This window comes from Dermochelys coriacea, chromosome 3, assembly GCF_009764565.3.
Source record: "Dermochelys coriacea isolate rDerCor1 chromosome 3, rDerCor1.pri.v4, whole genome shotgun sequence".
Classification (NCBI taxonomy): domain Eukaryota; kingdom Metazoa; phylum Chordata; order Testudines; family Dermochelyidae; genus Dermochelys; species Dermochelys coriacea.
Genome location: NC_050070.1, coordinates 29930350 through 29941407, shown reverse-complemented (window position 1 = coordinate 29941407; position 11058 = coordinate 29930350).

The window sequence follows — 11058 nt, the reverse complement described above, 5'->3', positions numbered from 1 at the left end:
TATATAGAGGACTTCAGTTTCCAGGCTTTCAAATCCAGAAACTCTCACAAACAGTAAATTCATGCCCCAAATACCCTAAAATAGACTCCCAGTGAATGAGGTGTCTCAGTGAATCTCCACATGCCAGGCTTAGCATTTTATCATTTGCATGTTTTGACTATATAATATGTATATCAGAACTCTGCTTAGAAGTTTGGTTTGGTCAGAAAAACCAATCAATCAATTTTCTCAGGGTTACATCTACAAAATAGATTTGCAGAATATACATTACTTTCATCACTACGTTACAGACTTTCAAGTTCTGAGTCTATGCATGGAAACTGGATTGGTTTTGCTATATTTTGATTAAAGCAGAATGTACTTTCATTACATCCCTGGGGTTTCTAAGGTTTTAATAAAGATGTTCTTTTGTTTAGAAATATGCCCATATGGAGAATAAATGATGAGGATTCAGGCATAATAAGGAAAAGATCAGTTTCTACTGAGAAAACAAATGGACTAGATCATAACAAATTTTGTGAGAAATGGATTTTGGTTGCTGTTTGGCTTGCTGTAGATTTTTTCCCCTGTTCATGACCTGTGTGTAGAGAAGGCATCATTAACTCTTTCAAACCTAATCTGTCATTTCAAATTTCTGAGGAAAGGCCTGGCAGGGAGCTATTAAGAGTCTTGTAAGGGTTAGAATTAAAGCTGGTTGAACAATTTTCAACCAAACAGATTTTTGTTGGAAAATCGAGTTTGTCAAAATCAAAATGTTTTGTGGGAATGTGTTGATTTCAATAACATTTTCAATGGTAAAAAAGTCAAACAATCATTTCAATAATGTTAAAAGGTTTAATTTCAATGAGATAAAATGTTTTGGTTTGACTTTGTCATTTAATTTGGTTTGATTTTTATATATATTTTAGTTATAGTATATTCAGTATTATTTAATATTTTATAGAGTAATTATAAAGTTTTGACATATTAAATGAAATGTTTTTATCTTGTCAAAATGAAACACTTTGATGGTCCTCAACTGAAATTTTTTCAGAATGGTTTTTTTGTGAGAAATGCTGGCTTTTCATTCTGATTTGGAATGAAAAGAATTTTTCAAAAAAAGTCATAACAGAACAGAAATTTAAATTTTCAACCAGCTGTAGTTAGAACTAATTATAACATTTTTTTTTCTGTTAAGCAAAAAAATGAATTCAAGAGATTAATGGTGAACAACCAGAAAATGTTTGATGTGATATTGCCACAAATTCTGGGTGGCTCATTAACAGAAATCTCAAATGGACTATGAAACTGTTGAGCATTGTACTACCTAGCCTGCCATGTGCCAAGACTTTCTAAGTCTATATAAACTGTAAAACATGTAGGACATAACTCTGCCTTTAGCTACACTGATCTAAAACTAGTGAGAGGAGAATCCAGACCCATAATGTTTAATAAACTACTTAAAATATTTGATGTTCATCTTTAATATATTTAATTCTGTTGGCACTGAATTCAGTGACAAAATTTTCATGTTGAGCCACTGCTAACTGCTTTTGAAAACATGACCCTTCATCTACAAAGCACCCACAAAAACTGACTAAGCCTGACACTACCTAGATGTGTAAGAGTTGACTATGTATTCTTGACATATGTTTATTGTTTTTTTTGTGAAACAACAATTGACAACAAATACATAAAGCTACTGACAGTCTAACAGTCTTACTTACTGTAAGTTGAATTAAAACTGGAAACAGTTGTTGAGGACAAATTGAGTTTTGAGCTATTTTTAATAGACAAGAGCAGTATTTAGCCTGGATTGATTTGATATTTCATAGATTTCAAGGCCAGAAGGGAGCACTGTGATCAACTAATCTGACTTCTGTGTAAGGCAGGCCCATAGAATTTCCCCCAGTCATTCCTCCAGTGGACTGAATTATTCGATATAAATGAACATTAGAAACTCCAATAACTTGTAGTTTTTGAATTAGAGTATATATTTTTGGAAATCAGGATCCAGTTTCAAGTTAGTTGCTTCTCTAGAGGCAATGTTTTTTGTGTTGCCTTATAGGGCAGCTGATAAGCACACAACAGACTGAATAAAGGAAAAATTGGGTCAGAACACTGGGGAGAAGACCCTCTCCTTTAAAGGGCCATATGATCTTTAATATCCATTCCAGAACAGGCAGAACCCCAGTTTTAAAGTCACCTACAATGCTGCAAATGATTGGTGAATTTGTAACTGATCTAAAATTAACCTTTGTCATCATCAGCATTTGTGATGAAGCTTGAAAACATTGACAAAGTTCTCATTTTATTCTGACAGAATAATTGAAAATGGCATATAATAGTAATAAATAAGAGTCTTAGCAACAATGTATTTCATTCATCATAGAATTTCCCTTAATCTTCTTAGCCCTGTTTGGATGAATAAAATACCATGGATTCTGTAATCTGTTCTTTGAAGACACCATCACAACACATACAATGAGTCTTTATTGTACATATGGTATTACTGACAGACTTATGACTCTACCGTGAGCAAAGCAAATTAATATAAAATGTCAATATAATGTTTGATTAAACAGCACATTGTAATGAGTCATTAAATTTAGTAAAATAAAATGAAAACTTAACTGAGCAGAACCAATTATACTATAACACAGAATGGATTGAAAGTTTGATTTCCCCAATGTCTAGACAAATTACTAGATACACACAGGTTGGTTTTAGAGCTAGTTAAATGATGTAAAAACCCATATGCCAGCAGTCTGCCATGGCTATTCATGGGTTGGTACAGCCTGTACATCACCACTTGCTCAGTAATGTCTCTAAAATCCGCATTTAGACCTTTGGGTAGGTCTGCCACATTAAAGACTGGGTTTTTAATTAAAGAAGGGGTCTTCTGCAGTGAAGACTGGGTTTTGATTTGATCTGTTTGTACCTCTTTATTGCTTGCTCTTCGAGAACATGTTTTATTCACATGAATGTTCATGTAAAGTGAACTTTAAGCCTGGGGTGAGAAGATAAATAAGTGACTTGCCCAATGTCAGACAGCAAGTCAAGAGTAGAATCCAAGAGTTTTGTCTCCTAGTCCACTACTCTAGCAACTAGAGTGTACTTTTTGACCATAAGTTCTTATTTAACCACAATACTTATAGTGCTAGAGCCTCATCAGAGCTCCAATAAAGTCAATAAGATTATGCTAATTTACAACAGCTGAGGATCTGGTACTAGCATTTTTCTATTAAAAATGACAGATTGAAGTGTATAGTGAAATATACACAGTGGTCACACTTCAGAAGTTTTTTCCATTTTGTGAGACTATATTAGTATGAGAGATATTTCCATACTCAAAACTGAGAAATACCACTGGAACCAGCAATCTCTCAAAATGGAGCATGGCCATCCCTCCCCATCACTCTCTGAGGGAGGCCACGCTTCTGTGCTGTCACTTACCTGTACAGATGAGCTAAAAAGGGGGGAAATTAGCTGCATCTAGTCCTCCAGCCAGGCAGAGTAATACAGCAATCTATGATCCCTGGGCCCTTGGCCAGGGCAGGGCAGCAAACGGTAGACTCTGGCCTGCAATCAAGGTGGAGTGGCTAGTCAGTCTATGAGCCCCAAGTAAGGGTGAGCACCAACAAAGTCTAGAGGCTCAGGTAAAGTGAGCACTAGCAGAGTCTGGGGGCTCTGGTAAGGGTGAGCATCAGCAGAGTCTAGCATCCTTGCTCAGCAGACAGTAGACCAATACAGGCCTCCTAGACTAATATGGGGAGGCTACTACCCCAGGGCTAGGGTGGAAAGGGTCAGGGGACCCACCGGACTCCACCACACCTAGCACAGAGCCCTAACAGTGGCAGAGTGGTCCACCACTGAGTCAGCAGGGATCTGCATACAACACACTGACCTAGAATCATGGCCCGCACTTAACCAAACAGTCATCTAGTTCCCCTGGGCTACTTCCTACATCCCCAGGGTTTGGTACCTCTATAAGATGGGGGGTCCTCTGTCTTCCTAGGGAGCTCTGGCCACTCCTCAGGCAGCAGCCCCAGCAACTCCTCAGTGTTTCAGTCAGCCAGCAGCCTGGAGAGATCGGGCTAGTCCTCAGCACGGCAGGGTTCCTCTGCAGGTTCCAGAAGCATGTGGGATACATCTGTCTTCCTTGACAGCTCCAGCGCAATTGAGCTGCAGGGCCTGCTTTTTGTAGTTCTGCTTCCTGTCCCACCCTTCCGCTTCTAGCAGCATAGACATGGCTCTCCTGGTTCTGCCCCCCGGGGGCATTTTGTGATCCCTCCCTGTCGCTCTCTGTGGGAGGCCACACCTACTCGCTCCAGTATAAACTTATACAGCAACTTTGTGTGTATATTCACACACACATATGAATGTACGTGTACAGTAGGTGTGTAATATTATAGCAGGAGCTGGTAGCTCTGCTTATTACTAATGCTGCCTGACACTTCCCACAATAAGATCCTGTTTTCAGGTTGCTTACAACTAGGCCAAATTTTAACCATTTGCACTGAAATTTTCTGTGCTGGGTGCCTACCTCAGGCTGTATTCCTCTGGAAAATTTCAGCCAAAATGGTTTAGACAGTCTGAGAACACAGCTAGAGAAAAATACATTGTTTGCCCATAGTAAAAAATTTGAAAAGCTCTAGCAGCTTGTCATAGCAAAGACTTGACATTTGGCAGGGGAGTGGCATTTGTGTCTGAGATGTGCTTATTTCCACCCCAGTGAATATCCATCCAAATCTGATCAGGTTTTAAGATGTTGAAAAATATATGCTCAGTAGAGGCTTTGGAGATTTTAGCTGCTAAAATTGAAGATTCCATCCTCCGTGAGCATGCTCAAGCTTCCCACAACTCTTAGGGATGACCAGGCTGTACATGTGCCATGCCCACAAAGCAACTGAACATGCTCCAACCCCTCACACCACCTGTCTGAGGCAGGACTGTGCATGCACCATCCTCACATTAGTTTGTGAAACTAATGTGAAACAGGCCCATTAAAACCTACAGCAAGTTATCGCAAAATTTCTATTAAGGAATAAATGAAAAGACCTGAAGAGAGGAGTACCTATATTGAATAAATTGAGTAGGAATAAATAATGCAACTGCTGAAACTGAAATTAGGCTAAAATGACTAATAGAGAATATCTGTGGGAAAAATGAATGGCATTGCATACACATGTGGGCAGCAAATCCAACAAAAGAGTTATTGTGCCTGGGCACTGAAAATATAAAAGAAGTTTAGAAAGGACTTGTTTGAAGTGAGGAATTATTCAGGAGAAATCTGCAATGTATTGGAGACACAGGAAGAAAACAGAAATATGAAGATGGATTTGGTATTTGTTTGATATTTTTCAGATATCCATCATATCTCATTCATTTACCATGGTTATTTTCTCTTCCATGAGTCTGAAGAAAGTCTTGCTTATTAAAAAATGTTGTACAGTATCTTTTCCCACTCTACTGTGTATTCAATAGTTGCTTTCTTTTCTCATAGACAATGAGGTGCACGAATCAGTTTACAGTAGAAGTGCAAACTAGGGCCATTTTGGACATAATTCACAAATAGCACCTGGTAAAACTATTTAATACAACTGTGTGCTGTTATCTATACATTGTTTATTGAACTAATAACATATAAATGGGTAAGGACCATTCTTCATTTCTTTTTTTTCCTGTACCAATTCCATTCCCAACACTCCACCATTTGAGAACAGAAACACGGCATGACATGATTTGTCTGTCCAACCAAGTAAAGCCAACAAAGATTGAATTCTGTATACCTAATAAATGCCACAAACTACTTATGAATAAGATGCAGAGCAAGGATTATTCACCAAAAGTATTGCAGTGGAGAGATAAGCAGACTTCATCTAATGGTTGGGAAAAGAATTGAAATTAGTGGAATAAATTATTTGCTGCAAGTTATTCACTGATCTCTTATAATACTGTTCTATACTACATCTGGTAAAATATATTTATCTAGGAAGCCCATCTGTATAAGTCTATAAGAGCAAGGGACTCAGTGCTTCACTGTCTGACATCTTCTGGTGTCATTTACTTCTGTGAAGTTTTGGGCCCCACACTACAAGAAGGATGTGGAAAAATTGGAAAGCGTCCAGCGGAGGGCAATAAAACTGATTAGGGGACTGGAACACATGATTTATGAGGAGAGGCTGGGGGAACTGGAATTGTTTAGTCTGAAGAAGAGAAGAGCGAGGGGGGATTTGATAGCTGCTTTCAACTACCTGAAAGGGGGTTCCAAAGAGGTTGGATCTAAACTGTTCTCAGTGGTAGCAGATGACAGAACAAGGAGTAATGGTCTCAAGTTGCAGTGGGGGAGGTTTAGTTTGGATATTAGGAAAATCTTTTTCACTAGGAGGATGGTGAAGCACTGTAATGCGTTACCTAGGAAGGTGGTAGAATCTCCTTCCTTTGAGGTTTTTAAGGTCAGGCTTGACAAAGCCCTGGCTGGGATAATTTAGTTGGGGATTGGTCCTGCTTTGAGCAGGGGGTTGGACTAGATGACCTCCTGAGGTCCCTTCCGACCCTGATATTCTACGATTCTATGAAAGTTGGTGTAAAACATCATCAGATCAGAATGTTATCATTTTACACTCATTTGGCAAGCTGTAAATAACTATTCAAGGTGCAAGATGTGGGAGAATAATGCACAAGGAATGCTATGAATCAAATTTAAACAAATTTGTTGTATAAACTTATTAGGTACTTCAAAAGTACTTCAACTCCCTCCCTCTCTCTCCCCTTGACGTAGTGTGCTGATCTTTTGGATTTATCATTTCAAATTAATAGATTTTCCCTTCCAAATTGAGCATATGTGGAAAACCTGTGACTATTTTATTTGTGATCCATAAAATTAAAAGAAAAAAGTATCTTTACATTTACTACACATAAATCTGGCTCCACAATTCATTTTGTTAAGCAATGAGGCTCTGATCCAGTGAAACAATTTAGCAGGTCTTTTATTCATTATTTTGTGTACTGCAGCACCCATAGATCCTTCCCAGGCCTTCAAAGTATCGTCCCTGCCCTAAGGAGTTTGCAAGTCTAAGGACAGTGCAAACACAAGAAGAGAGAAGGGAGGAAAATTACATATTGCAGTGCATTTGCACTAGGTGATACCCTCATACACATAGCAGCTACTAACCTGATCACCAGGTAATAAGAGGCAGGACTAAGTATCATCTACGCCATCCCTGATAGGTGTTTTCCTAACATGTTCTTAAAAACTTTCAATGGTGGAGATTCTACAACCTCTCTGGGTAATTTGTTCCAGTGCTTAACTACCCTCACAGTTAAGAAGTTTTTCCTAATGTCTAACTTAAATCTCCCTTGCTGAAATTTAAGCCATTCCTTCTTGTCCTGTCCTCAGTAGTTAAGGAGAACAATTTATCACCCTCCTTTTTATAACAACCTTTTGAAGACTGTTATCGTAGCCCCTGTTGTATGCAGTGTTATTATAGCTGTGTTGGTCCCAGAATACTAGAGAGACAAGGTGGATGAGGTAATATCTTTTATTAGACCAATATTTTCTAGATTTTTAATCTGTTTTATTACTCTCGTCTGGACTTTCTCCAATTTGTCCACATCTTTCCCATAGTGTGGTGCCCAGAACTGGACACAGTACTCCAGTTGAGGCCTTATCAGTGCTGAGCAGAGTGGAATAATTACTTCTCATGTCTTGTTTACAATACTCCTGCTAATACATTCCAGAATGATGTTTGAGTTTTTTTGCAATAGCATTACGCTGGTGACTCTCATTTAGCTTGTGATCCACTGTAATCCCTAGATTATTTCTCCAATACTCCTTCTTAGGCAGTTATTTCCCATTTTCTATTTGAGCAATTGATTATTCCTTCCTAAGTGCAGTACTTTGCAATAGTCCTTATCTAATTTCATCCTATTTCTTTCATTTTGAATTCTAAACCTGTCCTCCAGAGCGCTTGCAACCTCCCATAGTTTGGTATTGTCCACAAACTTAATATGTGTACTCTCTATGCCATTAGCCAAATCATTTATGAAGATACTGAATAGAACTGGATCCAGGACAGATCCCTGCAGGACCCCACTCAATAAGCCCTTCCAGCTTGATTGTGAACCATTAATAACTACTCTCTGAGTACAGTTATCCACATATCTTATAGTAGGTGTGTCTAGCCTATATTTTTCTAGTTTGCTCATGAGAAGGTGATGAGAGACACTATCAAAAACCTTACTAACGTAGAGATATATCACGTCTACTGCTTCCCCCAATCCTGTCAAAGACGGATATTAGGTTGGGTTGACATTATTTGCTCTTGACAAATCCATGTTGACTGTTACTTGTCACTTTATTATCTTATAGGAGCTTACAAATTGATTGTTTGACTATTTGCTCCATTATCTTTCTGGATACTGAAGTTAAGCTGACTGGTCTGTAATTCCCTGCATTGCCCTTTCCCCCCTTTTTATAGATAGGTGCAATATTTTCCCTTTTCCAGGCTAGTCTGCCATCCTTCATGAGTTCTCAACAGTAATCACTAATGGCTCAGATATCTCCTCAGTCGGTTCCTTAAGAATTCCACAATGTATTTCATCTGGCCCTGCCAACATGAAGCCATCTAACTTGTCTAAGTGATCCCTCTCCTTACAGTGTGTATGATAACACTCATTGTTTCATGTTCTCTGTGTATATAAATCTCCCCACTGTACTTTCCACTGAATGCATGCGATGAAGTGAGCTGTAGCTCATGAAAGCTTATGCTCAAATAAATTTGTTAGTCTCTAAGGAGCCACAAGTATTCCTCTTCTTTTTGCTAACTTGTCTAAGTAATTCTTAACTTGTTCTTTTCCTATTTTAGCCTCAGATCCTACCTGCTTTACACTGATGTTCACTATGTTAGTTGCCCAATCACTGCTAACTTTTTTGATAAAAACTGAAACAAAGAAGGCATTTAACACTTTGGCCATAGCTGCATTTTCTGTTATTGTCTTTCACTCCCCATTTAGTAATGGGCCTCCCTGTCCTTGGTTGTCTTCTTGCTCCTGTAACCCTTCTGCCAGGTGGGGTCAGCAGCAACCAGGGCCGGGTTTAGTATCTAGGGGTCCCTTTTCAACAATACAACACAGAACTGGCTCGAGCCTCCACCCAGTAACTTGACAAAATTACACACCACCCTGGGTGCCTCTGAGATGCAATATTTCCCCACTCGCAAGCACAGAGTCTGAGTGTAGAAAAGAAACTTTTAATAAAAAGAGGGAAGTCACTTGACATTAATTAAGGAAAGTGCCATAAGCAGGATTCATAATCATAAAACTGTAAGCAGGACACCCACCCCAGTGTGCTTGGGGCAGTGTCTTCCATCTCATGTTCTTGAATTCTACAACCAAAAGTTCCTTTTCTGTGCCCCTCTCTGCTCCCTCACCATACCCCACTCACAGTGGTTGTCCTTAGTCAGTGAGGACCCAAGGTACAGAGGTGCATCTCTGTGAGTTCACCTCCCACCTGGGGAAAAAGGCACCTTGCTTTCTCTGCCATCTGAGCACTTGTTCTGACTGGCCACCGCATCAGCCGCTGTTCCTTGTCATCTGGCTGCCCCGCCAGCCGCGGTTCCTCTCCAGTAGCCATCCCCCCAGCTGCAGTTCCTCGCTGTCTGGCCATCTGCTCATTCGCCAGCCGACTGTCAGTCACCTTCTGCAGCCACCTGCCTCTCTGCTGTGACCTCTGCACATCAGTCTCTCAGTAATTTTCAGCTCTTTCCAGACTAGGCAGAAACACTGCCCCACCACAAGTGATTTCAGCTCTCATTTGACACTTCACCGTAACAAAAGGCTCCTAATGAAGACTATTTAGCTCTATCTTTGAACAGTGGGGAGAAAGAGGTTAAACCGGATTGAGGACCCTTAGGAGAGTCCACATCTCCTGGCTGGGCCACCTGTACCCATCCCTCTTACTTTCACAGGGGTCTGGCATTCTTGAAGTCCACCATCTTTATTCTGCTGTTTGCCCTCCTATACTACTTAGAATCATGAACTCTGTCATTTCATGATCACTTTCACCCAAGCTGCCTTCTGCATTCAAATTCTCAACCAATTCCTCCATGTTTATCAGAATCAAATCTAGAATAACCTCTCCCTAGTCACTTTCTTTTTGTAATAAAAAGTTGTCTCCAGTGCATTCCAAGAACTTGCTGGATAATCTGTGCCCTGCTGTATTATTTTTCCAGCAGATGTCTGGGTAGTTGAGGTTCCCTCATCATCACCAAGTCCAGTGTTTTCAATGATTTGGTTAGTTTAAAAAAAAAGCCTCATCCACCTCTTCTTCCGACCATGACATCATCTTTGATTTTTACCCTTTTTATCCTTACCCAGAGACTTTCACCAGGTCTGCCTTCCACTTCTGTCTCAATCTCAGGGCAAGTGTATACATCTTTGATATAAAAGTTCTACAAAAAGCATGAATTTTATGATCCATGTTCTGCTCTCAGTTACACTAGTAAAAATCTACAGTGACTCAGTTTCCTGAGATGGAATTATTCTGGACTTGCAGCAGTGTATCTGAGAAAAGAATGTAGGACCCTGTATGATGTATTTATTTAAAAATGCAAAAGATATTTTTGCTACTCCTTACCAGCTGAAGAAAATGAGCCTGATTTTTCTTCTCTAGAGCTGCATTGCAGCTCTTAATTACATTATATATGATTATGTTTTGCAATTCATTTTAAACACTGATATTTTTAAAGTATTCAAAATTCATAGGGTTATAAAGAAAATTGCATTATAGCTTGACATACACCAAAACAGTTAAATTGCTTTTCTGTACAAATTGTGCTTTGCTGAGTTTCACCAGAAGAGGGTATAGTTTGGAAGGAACCTGACATCAGCCTGGAATTCCTATTGTGTTTAGAAACAGCAAAAGAAAAACAAGCACAAGTTTCTCCTCTGCACACTTCCTGTCACAGTGTGAAGGAGTCAACACATAAACTCCAGACCTTAAAGTAAAAGTAAACACAGCAGCTTTCCTTGAGACCTTGGAGCGGAAGGCAAAAACTGCACCAGCTTTCTGTGGGA